Genomic DNA, 26,718 nt, shown 5'->3' with positions numbered 1-26,718 from the left:
GTTGGTTAAACCACTGCCTTCCGCTCAGGTCATGATCCCAGGGTCCTGGGATCGAGTCCCACATTGGGCTCCCTGCTCGGTGGGGAGCCTGTTTCTCTCTCCCCCTCTGCCTGTCACTCTGCCCACTTGTGCTCTCGCACTTGCTCTCTCTCTCTCTCTCTCTAATAAATAAATAAAATCTTTTAAAAAATGAGTTTGAGTAAAAACAATGTAGATAATCTTATACTGAGTATGAAGGTGTACCCCAAATCATGCAGATGGTATGTAAAAACGGGCTTGGAAAAGCTGAATTTGGGGGTGATTCTCCCTAGTACTTATATGGAACACTAATATATACAATGCACACTTTGCTGTTGGACCACTAGATTTTGATCAACACATAATATTTATTTATTTTTATTTACTGTTATTATTACTTACTATTATGGTGATGCATTTCAACCATTCTTTGCCAAGAGGATTCTGAGAAAGGAAGGTTATAACCTGGGGCTCTTGGGTGGCTCAGCTGATTGAGCAACTGCCTTCTGCTCAGGTCACGATCCTGGAGTCCCAGGATCAAGTCCCACATCAGGCTCCCTGCTAAGCAAGGAGTCTGTTTCTCCCTCTGACCCTCCCCCTTTTCATGCTCTCTCTCTCTCTCTCTCTCTCTCACTCACTCTTTCTCTCTCAGATAAATAAAATCTTAAAAAAAAAAAAGAAAGTTATAACTGGCATAGAATACAAGCTAAGATGGACAGAGTAATACTGAAGCATTATTTGTATTAAGTTGAATGACATGAAATTGCCCTTCAAAAACTGTCCAATATCAATAATCTGCATGGTTTAACTTGTATGTTGCTGCTGAGTTTATCTGCAGTGTGATACACCCCCAAATTCTGTGGTTTAACAACAATCACTTGATTATGTCTACTGATTCTTGGGCTGACTAGGGTCAGTTTCATGGATTTGGATTCTTCTGCTCAAGACACCACTGTTGGCAGGTCAGTCTTCTAGGAGCTGCACTAGACGTGAAAATTCAAACTAATTCACATGGCTGGTGGTTAGTGTCAGCTATCAGCCCCCAGCTCAGCTGTAGCGGTCAGGCACAGACACAGAACTCTGGTTCTTCCCTATGTAGTGTGGGTTTCTCACAGCACAGCCTGGACTTGGAAGCCCCAGACTATTATTTCCACTGCATTCTATCTGTCAAAGCCAATTTACAGGGCCAGCCCAGTTACTGAGGATTGGAGGTGGGAGGTAGCTCCGTTTCTTGAGGCGTGTGGGAGTATGTGTCTATAGAGTGAAGAGGAAATATTGAGGAGCATCTTTTTGGAGACCATTTACCACAAAGAAAAAAAAAATTATCTGAGTAAAATGAGAGAGATGTGTCTGGGCAGTTTTATTCAAACAAGGACGCACGATGTGACAAGTGAGTAATATAACTGGATGCTATTATTCCTTAGTGTGTGCAGACAGGAATTATGATGCTCAAAAGGATAGCCACACAGTCACAATTCAAGTTAATTTGTTGCATAGGTAGAGATGAGAACTGAGAGGAAGAGAATATTAGCTCTGACCAGGAGAAACTGAAGGATGCACGTGTAGCTCCATGGTGCTATTTGAGCTGCGTCATGAATCAATGGATAAGAGGTAGACTAGTGGCTACAAGAGCGGACATTCAGGGGGAAAGAGTGAGCATAGGGAGGGAGGGAGCAAAAGCCTGAGACTTCCATGCAGCGAAGAGAATATTGGTCCATTGGGTAGAAATATGGAGGAGTGTAAATGTAAGTTGAGAACTAAGGTCGGGGAAGTGAGTTGTAACTGTGGAAGGCCTTGAAGGTCAGAATTGGGAGTTTGGGCTTTGTTCAGGAGTAGGAGTCATTGAAAGGGACTAAGAGGATCAGGAAGTAGGCACCTCATGTTTGTTTGGTGTTTTCTCTCTCTATCTTTATCTCTTGATTATTCCCAGAGACCCTCTTTCCAACTTGCTGCCTGTAGGGGTAATTTCCTTTCTGATGCTTAGTTCCAAGGTTGCTACATTAGTGAGAGATGGAAGAACCCCTTTGCTTATGCCATGCATGGATACAACACACTATTATTTAGCTATTTAAATAAAATTTTCAAAAAATATTATTTAGCTAATAAAATGACATATTCAAAAAATATTTATCGGCATGAGGAAATGCCCATACTCCCCATTATGAAAGAATAAAAAACAGATTAAAAAATGAGAATAAAAATGATACATAAAATTTGAAAGCATCATAAAAATCTGAAAGTTGTGTGTGCATATGCCTGTATGTATATAGAGAGGAAACGAAATCAAAGTGTTGGCATGGATAATGGCATGATAGCTTTCCTTATTTTCTTATTTGCACCATTCTCCCTTTTCCAAATTAGAAGGTATCACAGCTTTCGTCAGAAAAGTTACTGTCCAGTGTGTTAACCATAGCAATTAAGTCTTCAAACAGCAACCAAATAAAAATAGCCTTCTACCTGAACTTGAGACTTGGAATTATCAAAGACCTATAAATATTCAGGACTTTGAGAGCCAGACATGGAGTGAGGGAGCCGCTTTGGCCTTCTAAGTATGTGAATGTTCATTCCGAAGAGAATAAAAAGGTGAGGAAAGTGCTTGACCAACACTTTGCCATGAAGCCACCTCTGGAATTTCTAAATAAGGCCATGAGCCCCTGGAGGGAGGGGGGATGACGTGAGGAGCCTGCACACCATCACTCCACGCTGTCACGGGGCTTGGAATCAGGAAGAACCCAGCTGTCGCTGTGGGTAAAAATGCCACAGTGAAATGAGATGTTGAGGTTTAAACCTCCAGGTACAGGGACGATTTCACTAGTTATGCAGCCCAGTACCAGTGCCTCCTGCAAATGTTGACTTTCTGTCCCAAGAATCAGTTGTTCACTCTTTTCCAGTCTTGCACAGTTTACTACTGTGGACATCTGATTACACGCTTAAGCAGATAAATAAATAAGGACTTTAGGAAATCCTGAGAAAAGAGGAAAACAGCCACATCATTACTTTAAGTTACTGTTTGAGCAACTAGATTTATTAATTCATTTGATTTGCTCAGAAATGTCCAGCCAAATAGCTATGGAATTTTATCTATGTATCTGACATAAGAAAATTACCCTGTGTCTCTTCCGGGTTTACCCTTACTATCAGAATCTGGCTTTTGACCCTTCTTTCTGCCAGGCAAATCCTCCAGGATGTAGCTGAATAGCTAGTCCTAATATTCAGGCTCTACAAACAAGGTAGAGAAACTTTAGCCATCTTTCAACAACAACAACAACAAATTTTTAAGATTTTATTTATTTATGTATTTATGTATTTATTTGACAGAGAGAAAGAGCAAGCAGGAGCGGGGGAGGCAGAGGGAGAGAGAGAAGCTGCCTCCCGCTGAACAGTGAGCCCAATGTGGGGCTTGATCCCAAGACACTGGGATTATGACTTGAGCTGAAGGCAGACGCTTAGCCGACTAATCCATCCAGGTGCCCCCAACAAAATTTTTATAGTTTTACCAGGAAGAGAAAGGAGAAGCATGGATGATAGTAACAGAGAAAATCTGAAGGACTAAGTCTTTTTTTTTTTTTTCCTACTGTTTCCTTTTGAAGAAATATATTCTCAGGATCTTAGGATAATGATAACATAAACCATCTTGTTTCTTTTTAATCAATAAAAGAGTCAATACTAATGAAATGCATCAGGGAGTCTGGGCCCTGGTCAGTGGTCACACTACATTACTCCAGGGTATATCTGTTTTTCAGGCTGAACAAAGCTGGAGAACAAACCTGGTTGATGTGTCTGGCACATTTTTAATGGGAACTGATAAAAAGAACTGATGGCTAATATTTATTGAGAATTTACTACATGCATGTTCTGGATTAAGTACTTTGCATGAATTGTTTTATTTAATACTCACTCACCATCATCCAGCTAAGTACTGTTATCTGGACAACAGGTAAACTAAACTAGAATACTTGGGTAATTTGTCCCAAGGTCAGTATTAAATGAAGCTATGGTTGACCACAGTTTGATTCCAGAACCTGTTCTATTATTCTGTGTGGTGCTACCTCTCATTGGTGGACATAAATAGTCTTCCACAGGCTTAGACATCTTTGAAGGACAGATGGCAAGTAATCCAAAAAAAGGAAGTTTATCTTAGGTCCTTGGTTTGTTATGGGAAGGAAGAAGGGCTGATAATATTGCCCAGATAAATTTTTATTGCATGTTTGTCTGAAGAGCAGAAGAATCCCAGATTACTTATGCTAAATATCCAGCTTTGTTCACTGGACACTTACTTCTTTCTGTTGAATTTAAAAGAAACATACGGGTTACTATGTTTAAACGGCCATCTGCCATCATAAGCAAATTCTTGAGGAAATTGTTTTGGACCTAAAGTACAGGACACGTTTGATCTTTATGTCTATTTGTACTTCTGAATTGGAAACTTTTAGATAAGGAGGTACAAAGGTAGCAGGAAAGAAAATGAAAAAGCAAAAAAAAAAAAAATTTAAAAGCAAATGAGTGCTCTGTGGTGTTCTATACCAGTAAGAGTAGGAGAGAAAGAATTAAAACTGCCCAAATAGACACAGCCTGATACCAAATTGGTGGTATTGCATCAAATAGAAAAGTCTGTAAGGTGCAGTTAATAACAATATCTAGTTAACATGTGCTGAGCTGAACTGATCATTTTGGAAAAGACTCTTGGTCCAAATTTCTGTGTGGTAGGCTGAATAATGACGGCCCCCCTTCCCCCAAAATGTCCATGTCCTAATTCCTGGAATGGGTGAATACGTTACCTTACATGGTAAAAGGCATTATTCAGATACAATAAAGGATCTTGAGATATGGAGGTTATACTGGATTACTGATGTGGGTCTAATGCAATCACAAGGATCCTTCTAAGGGGGAGACAGGAGGAACATGGAGGGAGGAGCTACGAGGCAAGGAATACAGGTGGTCTGTAGAAGCTGTAAAAGTAAGAACATGGTTCCTCCCCTGGAGCTCCGGGATGCACGCAGACACCTTGATTTTAAGCCTGTAGGACCCATTTTGCATTTCTCACCTCCAGATCTGCAAAATAATAAATTTCTGCTGTTTTCAGCCATGTAGTCTATAATAGTTCACTCTAGTACCCATAGAAAATGGTTGTATATGACTCAGAGAATTCTAAGGAAGTGGGAAATGGGAAATGGGGAAAAGATCAAGAACTCCTTAGTCATCTCTCTCACCCTTCCTATCCAGTCCACCACCGAAGCCCACTCCCTCTTTCTCCCCTTCTGAGCATCTCTCCTTCCCATTCTAGCCCTGCTGGTCCCTGTCTCTCCCTCTCAAAGGACTGAGGACAGCAGTCTCTCGAATCTTGCCCCTACTCCCTCCCTCCAGGGTAACTGAAGGTGTGCCCCACACCTTCCATCAGACTCACATTTATAAAGGTCTCAGCCCCAACCTTGGTTGGATCCATATTATCTATAGGTAAAAGGCCCAGGCTCTTCACAGTGGCATCCCAGACCTTCTACCTCTCCATATTTTCTATCTTCTCCCACTATGACACACACATGCTGCCTCTGTGCCTATGCTCAGACTTGGGCCTCTGCCTGGAATGCTTTCCTCCCTCTTTGTCATCCCAACATCCTACTGGGGAAGGAGGAAGTGTGGGAACATGGAGAATAGTGTTCTGGTAGAAGGATCCTTGTTTGGGGAAAAAGTCGACATCTTTTTTTTATATAAATAGTAAATTAACACATGCTTCATACTGTGAATAAGGGAAAGAAATGTAACCATTAATGAAAGAGTAAAATGCAGTAGAATTCCAAATTAAAAGGGAAGAAATCAGAAAAGGGAATGAAAAAATCACTCTGCACAATAAATAACCACAAATAAGAGGGACGGGTCAGAGTTAAGCTATGCCTTTCATTACTCTAATGTTTCAGACTGCTTAAGCCAAATGAACAATATGTAACAATACACTGTTTATAAAAAACAAATTTAAAACAGAGGTGAAAAAAGGTTGAAAAACAGAGCTGAATGGGTAGTTCACAGAAGAGCAAAATGACAAACATTTATGAAAAGATGCTCAGACTCTGGTAGTCAGAGAAATACTAAATAAATAACTGAGATATCACAACATTCCTATTGGATGATAATAGTTGAAAATAGCTATAAAGCTCTTTTGTTGGAAAAGATGTTGAAGTAACAGGAACACTCTTCCTCTGCTGATCCAAATGTTATACAACTCTTTAGATGGTGAACTATATATATCTATTAAAATTTTAAAAATATGTGTTCTTCAACCCAACAATCCTATTCTTGGGAATCTATTTCATAGAATTAAAAGTCTCTGGATACAAAGTCATGTGACTAATAATCCTTTATGGCAGCAGTGTTCATAACAACAGAACACTGAAAATAAACTGAATGACCATCAATAGGGGATGAAAAATTATAAAACATCCTGAGGGAATGTGTTGTAGTCATTAAAAAGAAGAAATTAGAAATTAGAAATTCAAAAAGAACATGATAAAAATACAATTACAGTGGAAGACATGAATATGCCACGCTCAGAACTGGTCATTTGTAATAGACAAAAAATTAGCAAAGTCAGAGAGGAATTGAATAATTTTGTTGAAATAGGTACAAATAAAGAAACTTATAAATACAGAGGATACATTTAGTAGAATACAGAGAATACATTTAGTAGTGTACTTACAAGCTTGCCATATATGTTTCCAAAATAACTTCATTCTGGGACTCTCTACCATTAAAAAAAAAAAAAAAAAGCATCAGTCCATGAGGATATGTATGTTGGGATATTGGTTGCAACAGCATTCATGGTGGAAAAAGCAATATATATACATATGTAAAATACGTGTGTGTGCATTCTCATTCATCCATTCAGAAAGTGTGTCTTTACTGAACTTCTGCTACATGCTTTGTTCTGCACTAGACACCATGAAGTTTAATAAAGGACCCCCACCTTCAGAGAACTCTGGTTGTAGCTGAGGAGCCGAGGCATACAGCCACAGTTACATAAAGGCACCAAACAGGATATTTTAGACAGGGGACCCTATAAGCAAAGGCCGGGGCAGGAGGCAGAAAAAGCAGGATGTATTCCGGGGATGGGGAAATGTTATCCCACCGAAAAGAATCACATCCCACTTACTAAAAAAAGAAAGGTATGTAGAAAGAAAGAAATCACTAATTACCACTAATTCTTAACGAATTCTAGTGAATAGAGGCAGATTGCCAAACAGCATTGAATAGGGAGCTTGACATGGACCTTGTTAAGATTCTAAAGCTTTTAAAATAAAAATGGAGCAATAATAACTAGGATTTGAAAGGGCAAATAAAGTTATGCCAAACTAAATTAGTTTTCATTTTTCCTGAAGCTTCTAAATAAGAATGTAATAGACATGAGGAAATCGGAATTTTGGCAAGGGTTTGATAGTTCTTTTTAATCTTTGGGGACAGATGTAGGACAGTTAAAGTGACTGAATGACTCCAGAAAACATGTCGTGGGTGAATGGCTCAGTTACCTACAGGAAGTTTCATATGTGGGGGAATCTCCTCTGTGATAGACACACTGGTGGGTCTCAATCAGTGTGTGTGAAAAGGAATCTGCTACTAATACTGAAAAGTAAACTGACATGGATTCAAGGTTTCCCCTCGAATAATCTCGTTTATGGGCATTCAGATGGTGTAAGTGAACAGGAGAGGAGTGGATGTTAAAATGAGCTGGAGAGCAGCGTGCATAACCCTAAAACCCTCCGACCCTCAGAACATATCTGGACATAACCCCAGCAATGCACAGATACACTGCATCAGAGAGTAATGGAAGCTGCTGCCCTTGGGGGTAAGAGGCATGGCACTCTCTGATCCCAACTTTGTGATTTGGATCTGAGATGAGGCTGAGGCTGAAGCAGGAAGTAGCTAATACATTGATTCACAATCTGCGTCATGGAAAGGGTTAGGTAAAAGTTGATAGTAAATAATATAAAACATGGTTCTAGTCCAAATTGGTCAGAACATAATTGGGACATTGTTTTAAAATTTTGTCCACCATCCTTTATTTTTAAAGGCAGTAATTAAATGCAGCTAATTAAAAGGAAATCAATCAGGTTGGAGACAGTGACTAAAGGAACTGAGATGTTTAGATTAGAAGGATTCAGGGACATTAAATCTCCCATCAAATATTTGAAATCCTATTATAAAGAACAGCAAAATAATGGAAAGAACATAGGGCTTTTTAACTCAGATAGGGGTTGTACTATTAGAGACTTTAGAATTCCTTCGAAAACTCAGATTCTAGGAAATCTATAGTAAGATTTTATAATAAATTAGGAGGGCTAGGTTCGGAACACCCTGGGCCCAACCCTCTGGTATCAAAGCCAAAGAACAGAGTAGAGCCCAAATTGCTGGGGTCAGTGCCAGCAGGGTTTCCTGGAGTGGTAATTCTAATGAGGGCATCCAGAGGACAAGCCAAAGGGTTAGTTAACAAACAGGAAGACTGGGCAAATGTCATGATGATGAGAAGACAGAACTAAAAAAAAAAAAAAAAAAAGTGGCAAGAGGCAACCAAAGAAGCCGAGGATTCAGGATGCCACGATCATAAGGACTAAAGAAGAGGGGAAGTAAAATAATGAGGCTGGTAGTTGGGCGGGATGACAGAGGGACAGAGCAAGAGTCAAGAGTCAGGTCAGGACCAGGATTACTTCAGGTCAGATCTTGTGATCACCCTGATAAGGATGACTTGTGTTGGGCACAGAGTAAACACTCAATAAACATGAGATGTTATTGTACAACACTGTGCCCTCATCAGCTGAGTTGGAATCAAATATTCAAAATGATGGGGACAAGCTAAATTAGGACCTGACCATGGAATGTCACCCTAAGGAACATGGATGTTATCCTACAGGCATAAAGAAACACAAAGTTATTTGAACTGGGATGTGCTTTGGGAATATTTCTTGCTCAGCACCAAAAAGAGTACAAGGGTATTATAATAAACAAGGCAGAGCTATTAGGTAAGACTTTTCCCAAAAATAAATAAAAAAATAAATAAATAAGGACTAATGATGGCCTTAACTAGGAAGTGGTGGTTTGGGAATGGGGTATATAAGAAAGAGCCTAAGATTGGAATTCATGAGCACATTGCCTAATTGAATCACAGAGCTGGCTCTGTATAGAGTCAACATGACCAATACAAAGATACACCATGATGTAGTTACACTTACCTAGTATACAACAGAGCAGGATGGGAATACTCAGCCCCATCAAACACTGCTTACTCCAGCTGATCTCAAGCCAAGGGAGACTCTTTAATGACTATGAAGTTTCAAGCACCTGAAACACAAGCTTTGGTTCTTTTCATGGCTTCTTTCTTCATTCAAATGTATTCAAAGAGAAAGTTAAATTTAAAGTCTGCTTGAGTCTGAGCCAATCAGGGTCCATCCACTATAGAGGTAAAGAAAAAAAAGAGGTTCTCCCAGAAGCTAAGAGGGATTTTTCAAGAATATGGAATGATCCAGTTTCACATGCTATAGAATGGTAACGTAAAGGACTAAAAAATGGCCAATTATTTAAAGTCAAGGCATATGGCCCACAGATTAATACATTAATGCCAAAATCATGAGAAATAATGTGAACATTTTAACCCAGAGTAGTAAATAAAATCGCATAATCATTACTGAGATTCAGATAGATGGAATTTAAAATTAGAATATAACAAAGGAAGGATATTTTTAAACGTAAAACACAACTTAATAGGGAAGAAAAGTTTGTCAAGAAGACAGGTCTGAGTAGATACCCATGGACTTAAAGGCAAAAGGATTTTGGAGAGTATTTAGGTGAGTATAAAGTGGATAATAAGTGATTTAATGCATACAACATTGGCCACTGACACTTTCTTAAAATAACAAGCAGTATGAGACCCATTCATTCATTTCCTCTTGTATTTATTCAGCAAATGGTGTGTGATGTTAAGGAATAAAAGAGTCTCCTTAAGTCACTCAAAACATACCAGAGACTCCCAAGAAAGTGTCCCAGAGATGGTGACACATAGGTTGGGTCTTGAAAGACGGCTAAATGTTACCAAATGAAAGAGACTAGGATGAACTCTCCAAGCAGAAGGCCAAGTTAAAAGAAATGGATGGGGACACCTGGGTGGCTCAGTCATTAAGCATCTGCTTTTGGCTCAGGTCATGATCCCAGGGTCCTGGGATGGAGCCCCGCATCGGGCTCCCTGCTCAGCGGGAAGCCTGCTTCTGCCTCTCCTGCTCCCCCTGCTGTGTTCCCTCTCTCTATGTCTCTCTCTGTCAAATAAATAAATAATCTTAAAAAAATTTGATGGGTAAAAAGCAAGGCTATAGTAGTGAGGACTCTGGTTACAGGTAATAGAAAGCTAATTCAACCTGATAAAAGAGGAACTATTTGAACCTACATTAACTAAATCTTGGGAAGATGAGGGCTAGATCACTGGAACCACAAACTCAGAACGCTTCTCCCCATCTTTCACCTCTGCTTCTCTTTATTGGCCAAATTTCTGCTCTCAAATCAGATTCTCCATTAAGATATGAGGCCTGTTGATAGAAACTCTGGACTCGTGAGCTTATTGTCTTCTGACCTCAGAGGAGAGATACTTCCTTTCTTTACTGGTGGTGTGAAAATTCCTAGGAAGGAATCTAATCAATCCAGATTCATCCTTCCCTTACTACAACCGTAAAACAGAGATACGCAAAACAGAGATGCAACTCCCATGAGAAATGTATCTGGTCTCTGAAGGAATTGTGAGCAGGGCCCTCCATTTGTGTTTTTTCCAATGGCACATTCAGGGTATTATAAGTGATTTGGTAAGACTGAATCTTAGAAAAGATTGAGAGCAGATTATTTCAGTTAAGAAGTCATTTCAGTGTACAATTCAGAACATGGTTCAGTATCCTATCAGAGAGGGCCAGAGGGATAGATAGAAGAAACTTTGAAAAGAAGGTCTGCTAGATGTTAGTGATAGATTGAATATGAAAAATGAGAGAAAAGTTAAAATAAAGGAAAATTCCAAGGTTCTCCGATTTGGGCTTGACAAAGGAATGATTGGGAAAAGTCACTAAAATAGGAATTACACAGATTTTCATTACAGGGATTACGTAAATAAAGATATCCAGTACCTAAGTGAATATAAGGAGCAGAGTTAGGAAAGAAACCAGAGCTCAAGACATCAAGCTGCAAGTCATTGGCACAAAATGGCAGTTGAAGTTATAGCAATATGTGGGCTTATTCATCTCTTACTCCTCTGATCACTCTCTTTCAACCTTTTCTACTCATCTTAAAGTGTGTCCAGCTTGTCTCCACCTTGGATCTTTGCACTTCTTCTCCCCTCTACCTGGAACACTCTTACTTTGGATCATGGTGTGGTTTCTCACTTCCTTCTGAACTCTACTTAAATTGGACCTCCACTGAGAGGCCTTTCTAATGCTCTCTGTCTACAGTGGGTCTTCATGAAACCATGTAGTTTGACTCTAATCTTTTATCCTGCTTTATCTTTTCTTCACAGCACTTACTAAGCCCTGAAATCATGGTATGTATTTATTTACTTAGGTGCTCTGCCCCTAGATTGCCACTCCTTGAGAACAGGAGTGTTGTCTTGTGTTACTGCTATATTCTAGGGCCTAAAACAAGTGCTCAATAAAGATTTGTTGATTAGGTGACTATATTAACTATAGTTCTTCTGTTTTTGGTTTAATTATCTACTAACCAATTCAGATGAGAAAACAGAATATAAAAGAGCTTTCAATTATCTTCACTTTTGCCAAATAGGGTTTGGTCACATTTTAGATTCTCCACCACTAAATGGTGTTAGGAAACATCTCAAAGAACCAACCCATTTAGCCCGAGGAATAACTAACTATATGAATAACTTTTTGTTTACCGCAGAGAATGCTAATGTCATGTAGAACTTCCATGAACTTCTTATTTGGCTCTCTGCCCTACAAATGGAAGGATATAGGGATTTTTTTGCTTCCTCAGTTCACATTGAACTTCCTATTTTCAGAAATGCTGAATTCATCCTGAAGTCTGCCCACTGAGCATTACTGGATTAACTGCCTAAGGAGTGGTTTTATTACAAGACATCTAGATTTTATTAAATAAGACTATCTAGTCCACCCAGTGTAAAAGCTTCCCACAGGAATCTGTAATCATTTTATCTAAATCTAAATAATTATAGGGACCCTTCTTAAAGAATATATTTTACTTCATTTATGTAGCTTTATATTTAATCTAAACACTTTCTGAGAGTGTGAATTACTTTTTGTCTATGCACTTGTTAACATACGCAGCAGTGTTAATATTATAAAGATAAGCACTAGTTTTTTCTCTTTGATAATAGTGTGATATTTTTCTGAATATAGGTGCCTAATCCACTGTAACTTTTGGGGAAATAATATTCATTTCTAAGTGAACTATAAAGCAATATAGGTGGATATTTCAATGGATAAGCAGCATTTGAAATTTATATGACTGTGTCTTAAACACTTTCTGGCTTGAGTCAGAAAGCCTTTGGTTAAGATCTTATTTCCACTTTTTTCTATCACTGATACGTTATCTACAGCTACCATGTTAGCTCTGTTTGTGATTTTTAAATACAAAGGGTTATTTTTCTAATGATGAGTCATTATGGAAAATTTTGGAAAAAATAACAAAGAATGAAGAATGTATTAAATTGTCAACCACCAAACAACTAGAATTAGCCACTATTTATTCAATTACTAATGCATATAGCATTATACTGATGTCAAGATAATTTTATAACCCAAGTTTTCACTGAACGTTATATCATATGTCTTTTCCTATGTTAGTAAAAAGAAGTTCTATAAATATTTTTTAAAAATTTTGAGTGTAGTTGACACACAATGTTACATTGGTTGCAGATGTATGACTTAGTGATTTTACAAGTTTACACATGAAGCTATGTCCCACCACAGTGTAGCTACCAAATGTCCCTATACTATGCTATTACAATCTTGTTGACCCTATTCCCTTTGTTGTATCTTTTATTCTTGCGACTTATTTATTGATACAGGAAACCTGTATCTTCCTCTTCCCTTCACTCATTTTGTATAAGGTTACATAATATTCTGTGGCTTGTGTATACCTTAATGTATTTGTATTGTCCCCTAATGTTTAACACTTAGGTTGTTTCCTAATTATAGGTATTTTAATTAACATTAGAAGGAATATTTTATGCATAAAGCTTTTTATCAAATGTTCCTATTTATTTAGAAGAGATTAATAAATTAGCAGTACCAGGAGAAACTGTTTTGATATATATTGACAAACTGTTTTTCGTATCAGCTCTACTAAATTGTAATTCTACTAAGATTAGATGAATGGACTCATCTAATCACATTTTTTACCAGAACTATCATTCAGATACTGGTTTTATAAATATTATGGACAACAATAATGCCTTATTGCTACTGTATTTTGATTCATATATTTACAGAAAGAAACACTCTTAGTTTATGATTTATTTATCTTTATAAATGGTATTGGTCTTTTGCCCATTTGGCTATTACAAACATTTTTTCTTATGGATTTTATTAGAACTCTTTTTATTAAGGATATTAACACTTTAATTTTTTTTCTACAAATATATTTCCCAACAAATTTCAGACTGTGTACAGTACTATTCCCTTTAGTAAAATAGAACACTATATATTAGTGGATGTTGTTGTTACTGGAAAGATAAAGTTAGTCTTTATACCTCCCAAAAGCAAAATTCTTTTTTTTTTAAGATTTTACTTATTTGAAAGAGAGAGAGAGCACACATACAAGCAGGGGGGAGGGGCAGAGGGAGAGGGAGAAGCAGAATCTCCCTTGAGCAGGGAGCCAGATGTGGGGCTCAATCCCAGGACCCCAAGACCATGAACTAAGCTGAAGGCAGATGCTCAACTGACTGAGCCATGCAGGTGCACCTCAAATTCAAAATTCTTAATTAAGAATTTAACTAAGGGGCTCCTGGCTGGCTCAGTCAGTTAATCATCTGGCTCTTGATTTCTGCTTAGGTCATGACCTCGGGGTTGTGGGATCGAGCCCTGCATCAGGCTAGGTGCCGGACATGGAGCCTGCTCCCTCTGACACTATCCTTGCTCTTTCTTTCTTTCTTTTTTTTTTTTTTTAAGATTTTATTTATTTGACAGAGATCACAAGTAGGCAGAGAGGCAGGCAGCAAGAGAGGGCGAAGCAGGCTCCCCGCTGAGCAGAGAGCCTGATGCAGGGCTCGATCCCAGGACCCTGAGATCATGACCTGAGCCGAAGGCAGAAGTTTAACCCACTGAGGCACCCAAGTGCCCCATCTTGCTCTCTTTCTATAAAAGAGAGAGAGGAAGGAAGGAAGGAATAATTTAACTGAGTTATTATAAGACAAATTAATTTTTAAGTTGGTTAGCTAAGGGTATAGCCATTAAAAGCGATATTGCTCTTCATGGAAACTCTTTCTTTCCCATAGATACAAAGAAGCCCAAGAGTTTGAGTATGGGGTGGGGGTGTTAAGAGTGGAAAAAAGCAATTAACTCTGTTCTGCAAAATAAGGGGAAACACTAACTCCAAAGAGAATTACACATCTCACAAACTGTGAGACAATTAAGACTAAATTTCTATTTCTCCCAAATAGATATTTAGCATACGTTCATGAAAATAAACAGGTGTCTGAGTCATGTTGGTAAGGAATATTCTGAACGGGGCTAAATTCAGAGCGCCACCTATTCTCATCCCCCTGGCTTGTTGGGTAGGAAGGACTTCTTGGGTCAACAGCTTCACTGATTGTCCTGCTAAGGCCTCCTGGAAATAACTCAATTATAAGACCATCATAATGATAACTGTTTGTGTTTTCCTAAAAAAAAAAAAAAAATTCCCTGGTGGAAGTTAAAAGGCATTTTTAAGAGATCTAAAATATGAAATTATGGGAGACTGAGTCTCGCCCATAGATTGAGTGCCTTTGAAGGTTTCAACTCTTGGTTTCTGTTTTCGCTAAACCTGGGATGAGTTATCTTTGGCACAAGGCATCCTACTTCCCTTCTAGCTTCACCACTTGAATAAAATCTTCACCCCCCCCCCCCAACCCAGGGGTGCTGTGGAGGACAAAGAGATGAGGCAGCGGAGGGAAATGCAGCCAACTCCACATCAGTCCTTCCATGGCTCATGCAGAAGAGCAAATAGTATCCTGCCAATGTTATCGAAGGGCTTCAGAGGGTGATCTGTAGCAACATGAATGGGACCCAAGGAGAAACCCAGGCATTAAGATATTCTGCTGACTAGATACTTCTCTAGGAAAACCGTCATTAGTGAATATCTCCCCTATCCCTACAAGGGTGAGAGGTCACCGTTATAGTGATGGGAGAGCGGTGCGGGGCTGGTGGAGATCCTCGGGACATACATGTTCGTATGCACATAGAGAAAGCCTTCACACGTGTACAGAACCATTAACAAACTGCTCTCAGGGTGAGAAGTGGGTCATGGTGGCAGAGACAAAGTCACTCTCACTTTTCCATAGATATCTCTATATTGCTTGTGTTTGTGTGCGTATATATGTACGTTTTTACCATAAACATTTAGTACTTTGGCAATTGAGGAGTATATAGTAAATTTAATAATATATTTCCCCGCCCCCCCAGCTTGTTGTCTTCTTTTTAAACTTGTTTTATACTTACAGAAGTTTTCATGTGGTATTTTTATTTTTCTTTGCTATTTCGTGCCTTGCATTTAAGTTTTCCCTATCCACTGGTGAGATTATTAATGTTCTTTACGTTTATGTGAGCTACTATCTCCCTGATGCAGGGTAAAAACTGCAGCAAAATACCATCTGGGGTCTGTCAAACAATGTATTCAAAACTCTCTAGCAAAAACAGGATAGAATGAGAAAGATTTTAAGAAATGGGCGTTTGCAATTGTAATTAGTGGGTTTTGGTTGCGCTGCTGTGACCCTAGGGCCCCAGAGTCCGTGAGGAGTCCGTGCTCCCCAATGAAAGGCATTATTTCAAAGGCATTTGCCACACAGATGGAGATCCTCCTCGGCAATGTCCTCTCCCTTGTTCACAAGCTACACTTAGAGAATTAGAATGAAGGCACCCAAGTCCACTGGGGATTGCTTCTTAGTTCCCCACCAACTCAACCTGTTTACTATCTAGAGCAGAAATCAGAGTAAAGGAGGCAGCAGAACTCAGAAGTCAGCATTACAACATAAAAAAAACAACTCTGTGCCAACTATACATTCTGCAGAGTGACCTCCAGTTTCTCCGACCATACGTCTCCTTGCAAAATTTATGAGATTTCCCAGATCTGGGGTCAAACATTTTCCTGCTACTGCTATAACCCTTCCTATCCTGTTTCTCTTGCCTTTTATCTTCCTTTCTCACAGTTTCCTCTCTGCTTTTCTTTGTTTTGTGTTTTTAAATTTGGAATTTTCTTTTTCTTCTTCCCTTTAACCTTCTATCCCCAAGTCATTATTCTCTTTCCGATTTTCTCTCCATGCCTTATTTTTATTCTGGTTCTTGCCCACCAAGTCCCCATGACATCCTCATTCTTTTTCATATATTCATTTATATTTATTTATATTTATATATAAATATATATGAATATATATATTCATAAATTCCCTCCTCCAATATTCAAATTCTGTTGTCAGTGTTTATATTATTGAACTATCATTTAAGCCACATCTCATTGGTTAGGATTGGATTGTAGGTTTGGCTATGCAGGCATTTTTCACCATCACAAGAAAGCACTTCTAGACAACTATTAACTAGAAAGCAATTTCAGGAGCCAGTCCCATAGGGAGAGCCGAATTTCTTCCATTTATCATCTGAAAGGTCAAATTCAAAATTTAGAATTATGAAAATTTCTGGTTTTGAGAAGTAAGCCTGATCATCCCGTGGGACCTGACAGCCCCAGCAGATGATTAGTTTTGTTCTGCTTGATAACACACAAATGTAGAATCGTGTTTGTAATTATCAAATAGACATAGTTTGTACCTAAAGGTACAGATCAAGACTTCCCTAATCAACCAAAACAGTAACTGGTTAAAAAAACAAACAAACAAACAAACGGTAAAGTTGTTCTTTAATGATTTGGGGATTTGACTGGTTTTCTTGTATAAGCTACTCCAGTCTATGTGTGTAACACACATCCAAGCCAACCCAATTCCTACTCTCTTTGCGTTCTCTGCTTTAAGAGCAGAGATAGTTTGTCTCTAATGGATTTTTGCTTCCCTTCACATGGTGTTCCTTTTGCCTTAAAGATAGAATATATAGGCTTTGTAAGAAAGGAGACCCTCTATTCCCATCTACCCTCTTTTCTTCAAGACACCATTTTTTCTTATTTTGTCCAGAAAACCCAAATAAAACTACTCTTTTGTAGCTCCTTTTAAAACCGATCTTAGCACCTTGATATAGCCACGAGATCACACAGACTATCACTCAGAGAAACCCTGTGACAGGATAATATTGAGATACCATTCTGACTTTTTTTTAACCTTTATTTTCCTCTTTTTCTTACCTTTGTTCAATCTTATAACTGATTCCATTCTTCTTTGACACAGAGGAAGTTTCTTTCCTACATCCTGAGCGAAATCTCAAACCAGCAACCCCAGAATTAAATTTGGTCCACAGATATATGTTATTGGGTTCATACAGAAATTTTTAAAGCCTGGGGCAACATTTAATCGCTAGACCTATTTCACATAGATATCTGAATTTCTGGGACACCTAGTTGACTCAGTCAATTAAGTGTCTGCCTTCCCAGGGTCCTGGGATCAAGCCCCAAGTCTGGGCTCCCTGCCTGCTTCTCCCTCTGCCACTGCTTTTCTGTTCCTGCTTTCCTCCTCTCTCTATCTCAGATGAATAACTAAAATCTTTTTTAAAAAATCTGAATTTCTGACTTCTCTGGAAAATTAGAAGATCTAGCCACACTGGGCTGCTGTTTCCATGCCACAATCACCTGGAACCTTACAGAGGCTTCAACCATACATTGGTCCCATGCTTTCCATTTCTTCAGAGCTCCCCCCACTATCCTTCTCTCAACCTGGAAAGTTTCACTCACTTTTATCATTCACATGTTTTGCCCCCATCAGCATCACTTGACCCTTGGTTTAAATCCTTTAAGGAGATACACTAGGAAAGAGACACCTTAAGAAAAGATAATTTGTATTTGTAGGCAGAGATGGTTATGGTGAAACATCATGTACTCAACAAATAGTCAACAAGTAAGCACATATGTGCCAGTCAGTTTTTGGTGCAAGATAGAAACGTTTCCTGCTTTTATGGAATTTATATGCTAGTAGGTGATGGCAATAGACAAGTAGACACATCTAGGAAAAAATACATAAAACACATGTAAAGAGTTTAATAAATAATTATAAAGCAAAGATCATGTATTCACCACCAAATCAGGAAATAGAATATTTCCAATTTCCAGAAACACTCCTAGAGTTCCTTCCAGAACACAATGGCTCTCTCCCACAAGAGTAAGCACCACATGACATTTAGAGTATGTATTCACTTCCTTGATTTTCTTTATGGTTTTACCTCTTAGCAATTTACACTATGCAATGTAGTTTAATGTTGTCTGTTATTAAATTTTATATCAAATAACTTCATTTGCGCATTAAGATGGTCAATAAAAATTTCCTCACAGAGTGATGTCTGGTTGGCTCAGTTGGTAGAGTGTGCCACACTTGATCTCCAGGTTATGAGTTCAAGTCCCATGTTGGATGTAGAGATTATTAAAAAACAAAACAAAACAAAACACCTTTTTTTTTTTTAAAGAAATTTCTTCACAGAAATTTCTTCTTCTAATACAAAATGAGAAAAGTAAGGGTGCCTGGGTGGCTTAGTCAGTTGAGCACCCGACTCTTGATCTCAGCTCAGGTCATGATCTCTGGGTGGTGAGATCGAACCCACATCTGGCTCTGTGCACTCAGTGTGGAGTCTGCTTGAGATTCTCTCTCTCCCTCCTCCTCTGCCCCTCCCCCTAACCATCTATCTCTAAATAAGTAAATAAAATTTAAAAAAAAATAAAACCAAAATGAGGAAAGTATTTTTAAAAATAGCTTTTTTCCCTCACCCACAACAAAAAAGGACATAACCTAATGCAATATATTTCAGGAAATGACAACCAAGGGAAGACAAAATTCTTCAGCAAATACAAAAGCAGAGCAAGTCTCCGTTTCTAATCTCACTGCCACTCCCAGAAGCCTTGAGTGAGTAGAAAAAATTCTCATAATACTTAGTAATACCTCCAAATATATAAGAGAAATAAACAGAATTGGATAACTTTATCTTTTTCTTCTTTTGATTAAGGAATAGTAAAAAAGAAAGCTGCTGGGGATAAATATGTAAAATGGGAAAATGACTAAGAGTTTCATGACCATTCCCCAGTCCCAGAAGATGAAAGTGGACTAGTGTAAGCAAATTGTTTCATTCCATTCCCCTTGCCATGCTTAAGCACGGGCATTGGGAATCAACTTTGGCCAATAAGATGCAAGGAAGGAAATTAAAGGAGGAATTATTTATGCAAGTGATGGAAGAGCCAAGAAGCCAATATAGGGTGACAAGACATCTCAGATGTTAGTATAGCAGAAAGCCACTATTCTCTCTTTGCTGGAGGGATGAAGTGAGGAAGTGATGTTATCATCGTCCAGAGCCAGGGCCATCTAGCTATGATACAAAACAAACCCAGGGAAAGATAAAGATTGGATTTAAGAGTGAAAAGGATAAAGACTTGGCATAAGGAGAATGAGGGCAAGCAAAGAATCACAGATGATTCCAAGCTTTTGAATTCTGAATGTGAGGAAGTGTCATTGTCTGAGATAGGGAACATTGAAGAAGTAGCAGTTTGAGGAACTAAACTCAGAAGCCTTGATTTGCACGTGTGAAGTTTGAGATGTCTGTTAAATACTTGTGTGAAACTATCCAATGTGTTCTAGTCTGTTAAACCCAGCAGACTTCCCTGGACTAGGGAGCAGAGGAAGAAAAAGGAGATAAAGGAAAAGCAAAAAGAGAGGGAAGCAAAAGAAAGAGAGAAAAGGGGAGTGGGAGAGAGCCCAGGTGAGGGGAATTTATGTGTCCTAGGGCAGGATGAACTAAGGCCTGATTTCTCATAGCACTGCTGAGAAGGTGGCAAGTCCCTCTGAGGAAAATGGGAACAATGGCAGTTTATCAATATATTTTATTTCCCGCAACCAAGGCACGGAGTCAGGGGAGATCTGAAGGGACCATACTGTAAAGGATGGTGGTTCTCAGCCATCACTTCAGAGGACAAAAGAACAGGCACCTCCTAGGCTCCTCCCCCACCCCCATACTCTGTGGGCATAATAGCACCTCACAAATCTGAGATTATGGGATTTGGAAAGGAAGACATACAGAAATGACTAAGGTCAAGTTGTCCACCACTAGAACTGTATGGAGATTCAGAGACAGAAATTAAGTTATACCAGAACTCATCATCTCCTTTCCCCATGAGATAATTGCCGTATATAAAATCCCCCACAATGCAATTTCGGAAGACTGATTTATTCAGTGTAACTTACCCATTGTTGAATCTTTAACAAGATGGTTCAGAGGGGTTTTGACTCTAAGACTGTGAACCCCTTTGAAATCTCCCCACAGTGTAATATCCAGAAAAGAACAAGCCATACTGGTCAATGAATCAAATACACATGCAGACAAAAACACCTCTCCAAAACATACATTTAGTCTCAGAAACAGGGTAACCTAGTTCCACATATTAAAAAAATAACATCTCCCCTATATGCAAGAGAATCCAGGCAGACCCCTGCCTACAAAAGGAAAACCCCTTACAATATGACCAAAGGTGTTGTTAGTTGCATTCACTTGGTCATCAGTTTGGCCATCATCTGGTTTCTAAGCTATGTCCAGAGAGAAATCTGAAAAAGAATTGAGCTCCTGGGGTACCTGGGTGGCTCAGTCAGTTAAGCATCTGCCTTATGCCCACGTCATGATCTCAGGGTCCTGGGATGGAGCCCCATGTCGGACTTCCTGCTCAGCAGGGAGTCTGATTCTTTCTCTGTCCCTCACCTCACTTGTGCACTTTCTCTCTCTCTCTCTCTCTCTCTCAAATAAATAAAATCTTAAAAAAAAAAAAAAAGAAGAAGTGAGCTCCTGTTTCAAATCCGTCCACTTATCAAGGGCCTGGCAGAAATGTGCAGTTAGCAGATTTTACCACTTAGGGCCAAATAACATTTCTAGGCATACTCACACTGGGTGAGTTGAGGGGAGAGAATATACATGCAATGGCCCTGGGAGCGAGCTGGGAGGATTCCTGTTCCTCTAGTTCCACGTGGATGCATAGAGTTTTACTAGCTCTCACAGGATTCAATGCCAAGATGAAGAAAGAGAAGACGAGGATAAAGAGAGGGGAAAAAGACATTATTAAGCAGCATTTTGAGTTCAGTCCTCTCATTTTAAAGCTATGAAGACAGAATATTACAAAGGTAAAGTTTCCAAAATCTCACACTCGAATTTCCCTGGGCCCATAATATGGACATGCTTACACCCAGCTTGCTGCTGTTTTACTTTTACTATTAAAGTTGTTTAAGCAATGCAGCTTTGATAATCCAAACAATATAGTAAGATCTCGTATCAATTTTTATTAGACTACAGAAGACACTAACCACAACTTTCATCTTTTTTACTATGTATGTAAATATAACACACAAATATATCTGCAAATACATAAACCTCAACTCATAAAAGTGCAAAATCTCATCTTCTCCTAATTTTGGTTATCAGGGAACTTGAGCCGTGGCAATGTGCACATGTTTGTTGTAACATTAAAATGCCAATAAGTCAGCACATTTCAGGGGCACATTTTTAATGCTGAACAGATAAATAACCTCCAAAACATAATTCCTATCTAAAACTGCGAGTGCAGGAATGAAGAGCCATCAACAAAAAATAAACCATCATAGCTGTTAGGGTTGTGATAATACTTCATTCCCAAATATTCTGGCCCTGTGTGCAGAGAATTAATCAGCTATCTAATTTTAAGGTTTAATTAGCTAAGTTTAGGCAAACTGTTGATTCTGAACTGCTACAGCAGAATGAGTCAATCCGTATGTTCTCTGTTACTGGAATATGAGCATATAAACAGATTGGTCTACAAGGGAGGGGAACTCACAGATGACTGATAAATGAATTTTGGCAGTGTTGTATTATCATAATTGGCAATCACTGGGGAAAATATTGACAATGGTGAATACTGAACCCCTGGAAAGAGCGACTTGGGGTCTACCTCCTATTGCAAACTGTGGTTGAGCAGTGGAAGAAGTTCTTTGGACCAGATAGGTTTTAAATTGGGCCAGTCTGGATGGGAAAAAAGTAATAAATGGAAGCAAAATTTTCTAGGAATGTGTCCAAAGCAAATGACAGTAGATGTGTGTTTTTCTTATTCTTGCTGTATATTTCTTCTTCTGAGCAAAGACTCTGTGTGTGTATGTGTGTGTGTGTGAGAGAGAGTGTGCCTGGATCTTCATGAATATTTATGCAACAATGGAGAAAAGCGTCCCTTTAACCAAGAGCTATGAAGCTTATTTATCAAAATCCCATACAAGGACTATGCCATCTGTCTTGATTTTCTCTGAATCAGGACACTTCTGGCAGTGCAGAGGGTCTGTTCCGGAGGTGGCTGGGGACAGAAAGGCCACCAGCAGTGGTAGCTCCCAGAACTTAAATTCCTAAAACACCCTCAGTGCCAGCACAGAGCTCGTTCTACATCGCTCTGGAGACAAGTGGGAGATGACAAGATGCTCAAAATAGCAGTGCTGCTTACCTAGGTATTTGTGTCAAAATCCTGCTGGAGGACTGCCTGTTTTGTTTCAGTGGAACACTTGCTAAAATCCAGTTATCAAAGGCACAAGTTATTGTGATGGGAACGCTGTGTCTGTGCCTTATGACTGAGTTAGCATTTTGGATCGGCGATTTCTATCTGAAGGGGAGAAAATTTTTCTCCTTCTCCTCAAACATCTTGGAGCATTTTCCATGTGCCAAGCACTATGCAAGTCTCAGGAACAATCCTTAAGACATTTTGGCCCTTCTCCCAGTTTCGCAGAAAAGAGAGACCTATGAAGAGCTAAGTTCTAACACAATGAAGTTGATGCTGTAAGTGGGAGCAAAGTGCTTTGCTGGTCCCATAGAGAGACTGATGAACTTGCCTGGGGTCGGTGGGAAAGGGTTTCTTGAAGAGTTGATGTTTGAACTGAGTTGGAAGAATAAATACAAGTTATCTAGATAGGAAAGTCAAAGAAAGGACATTCTAGCCAGGTTCCAAATCACACAGACCCCCAACAGTCATGAGGTACCACTGAACAGAGGCTACGGTTGGAACAGAGGACAATGGGGAAAATCTGGGAGGAACAGTTTCTTACAAAAAGAACTTACTGGAGAAGTGTCTGTTCATATCTTCTGCCCATTTTTTAATATGATTGTCTGTTTTGTGTGTGTTGAGTTTGAGGAGTTCTTTATAGATCCTGGATACCAACCTTTTGTCTGTACTGTCATTTGCAAATATCTTCTCCCATTCTGTGGGTTGCCTCTTTGTTTTGTTGACTGTTTCCTTCGCTGTGCAGAAGCTTTTGATCTTGATGAAGTCCCAAAAGTTCATTTTTGCTTTTGTTTCCATCGCCTTTGGAGACATATCTTGAAAGAAGTTGCAGTGGCTGATATCAAAGAGGTTACTGCCTATGTTCTCTTCTAGGATTCTGATGGATTCCTGTCTCACCTTGAGGTATTTTATCCATTTCAAGTTTATCTTTGTGTACGGTGTAAGAGAATGGTCGAGTTTCATTCTTCTACATATAGCTGTCCAGTTTTCCCAGCACCATTTATTGAAGAGACTGTCTTTTTTCCACTGGATATTTTTTCCTGTTTTGTCGAAGATTATTTGACCATAGAGTTGAGGGTCCATATCTGGGCTCTCTACTCTGTTCCACTGGTCTATATGTCTGTTTTTATGCCAGTACCATGCTGTCTTGGTGATCACAGCTTTGTAGTAAAGCTTGAAATCAGGTAACATGATACCGCCAGTTTTATTTTTGTTTTTCAACATTTCCTTAGCAATTCGGGGTCTCTTCTGATTCCATACAAATTTTAGGATTATTTGCTCCAGCTCTTTGAAAAATACCGGTAGAATTTTGATCAGAATGGCATTAAAAGTATAGATTGCTCTAGGCAGTATAGACATTTTGACAATGTTTATTCTTCTGATCCAAGAGCATGGAATGGTCTTCCACCTTTTTGTGTCTTCTTCACTTTCTTTTATGAGTGTTCTGTAGTTCCTCGAGTACAGATCCTTAACCTCTTTGGTTAGGTTTATTCCGAGGTATCTTATGGTTCTTGGTGCTATAGTAAATGGAATCGATTCTCTAATTTGCCTTTCTGTATTTCAATTGTTAGTGTATAAGAAAGCCACTGATTTCTGTACATTGACTTTGTATCCTGCCATGTTACCCCAATGAAGACATACAAATGGCTATCAGACACATGAAAAAATGTTCATCATCACTAGCCATCGGGGAGATTCAAATTAAAACCACATTGAGATACCACCTTACACCAGTTAGAATGGCCAAAATTAGCAAGACAGGAAACAACGTGTGTTGGAGAGGATGTGGAGAAAGGGGAACCCTCTTACACTGTTGTGGGAATGCAAGTTGGTGCAGCCACTTTGGAGAACAGTGCGGAGATTCCTCAAGAAATTAAAAATAGAGCTTCCCTATGACCCTGCAATTGCACTACTGGGTATTTACCCCAAAGATACAGATGTAGTGAAAAGAAGGGCCATCTGTATCCCAATGTTTATAGCAGCAATGGCCACAGTCACCAAACTGTGGAAAGAACCAAGATGCCCTTCAACGGATGAATGGATAAGGAAGATGTGGTCCATACACACTATGGAGTATTATGCCTCCATCAGAAAGGACGAATACCCAACTTTTGTAGCAACATGGACGGGACTGGAAGAGATTATGCTGAGTGAAATAAGTCAGGCAGAGAGAGTCAAGTATCATATGGTTTCACTTATTTGTGGAGCATAATAAATAATATGGAGGACAAGGGTAGATGGAGAAGAGAAGGGAGTTGAGGGAAATTGGAAGGGGAGGTGAACCATGAAAGACTATGGACTCTGAAAAACAACCTGAGGGTTTTGAAGGGGCAGGGGGTGGGAGGTTGTGGGAACCAGGTGGTGGGTATTAGGGAGGGCACGGATTGCATGGAGCACTGGGTGTGGTGCAAAAACAATGAATACTGTTACGCTGAAAAGAAATATAAAAATTAAAAAATAAAAGAACTTACTGGCTACGTGTAATTAACTTGGCTAGAGTTTTTCGCAGTTTTGTATCAAAAAAATGTTGATCATCTTCCAAACGGGTGTTAAATTCCTAATGCTAACCCCTCCATAACACCCACCACCACACTGAGCAATTACAAACTTGGAAGTTAGACCTAAATATGAATCCTATATCTGTCACTTACTAGTGTGTGTCTTTGGAAATTCTCCTTAAACCCTCTGAGACTCCACTTCCTCTTCGTGGACTTGCATTGGTAAATAATTAAATCAATATATATTAAGGATGTAGCCCAATACTTTGCACATAAATGCAATAAATTGTCTGTATCACCAATTCAGGGAGATCACAATGCCTGCCCCACAAAGTTTTAAGGATTCGTTGAGAAATGTATTTAAATACACAGCACAACATACTTAAAAAATAAGTGCATTTTTTTTTTACTTACAATTTTGAGCTCCTGAGTAGAAAGATGTATCTTACATGATGTTTGTCTCCACCATTGTGTTGAGTGTGATGAGCTGAATTACATTTAGAATTACAGACAGTTCACTTCAAGGCATCAACATATTTTAACCACACTATTTTTAGGCCTTACGATGTTATCTTTTGCATAGAGCCCTACTGGGAAGCTATCTGAAAGCATGTTATTAGCAGCACACTTTGTGCTGAAGTATGTCACTATTAAAGGAATCTTACTGCCAGTCTGAGCCAAGTAAAGATTGTGAAGAGAGATGTCCCGCAGTCTCTGTGGTCAGATATGCCCTCAACCCCAAGGTGTTTTCCTTCTCCTGTAACATTCAACTAGTAATTTTTTTTCCACTTTTTTTTAAATTTTAATTTTATTTTTTCAGTATTCCAAGGTTCATTGTTTATACCCCACACCCAGTGCTCCATTAGCATCAGGGAAATTCAAATAAAAACCACAATGAGATACCACCTTACACCAGTTAAAATGGCCAAAATTACCAAGACAGGAAACAGTGTTGGAGAGGATGTGGAGAAAGGGGAACCCCCCTCACACTGTTGGTGGGAATGCAAGTTGGTGCAGCCACTTTGGAAACAGTGTGGAGATTCCTTAAAAAATTAAAAATAGAGCTACCTACGAACCAACTAGTAATTTATAACTCTGTTTCTTCATGAGTATAGACATCAGTAGGTTAGAATGACCTGGATTAACAATCAACCCCAAAAGCTCAGTGGCTTAAAACAACAAAGACTCCTTGTTTGTGTTTCACATCCATTTGGAGGCAGCGGGGTCAGGGTGGGGGAATTTAGGTTGGTGGAATAGCCACTAACTTTATCTTAAAATTATCCATCATCATACACAGGGAGAGGAATTTCTGAGGGTCTTCCTGTGAAAACTAAGA

At 39.1% G+C, this 26,718-nt stretch overlaps 1 long non-coding RNA gene across 3 annotated transcripts in view; it reads right to left on the bottom strand.

Annotated features, from left to right (window-relative positions):
• The window catches only part of LOC308341302, a 39,181-nt gene extending 13,287 nt beyond the window's left edge, over window positions 1-25,894 (bottom strand). The window contains exons 1-2 of one of the 3 annotated variants that reach the window (XR_013966700.1): window positions 25,797-25,894; window positions 6,707-6,751 (exon numbers count right to left, since the gene is read on the bottom strand). This is a non-coding gene — a long non-coding RNA (uncharacterized lncRNA). The remainder of the gene's footprint in view (window positions 1-6,706; window positions 6,752-25,796) is intronic. The other 2 variants (XR_013966702.1, XR_013966701.1) reach the window with 2 other exon arrangements.
• Window positions 25,895-26,718: the final 824 nt, after the last annotated feature.

This window comes from Martes martes, assembly GCF_963455335.1.
Source record: "Martes martes genome assembly, chromosome: 4".
NCBI classification, from domain to species: Eukaryota; Metazoa; Chordata; class Mammalia; order Carnivora; family Mustelidae; genus Martes; species Martes martes.
Note: the sequence above shows the minus strand (reverse complement) of the source record. Positions and strands in the feature narration are given on the sequence as shown.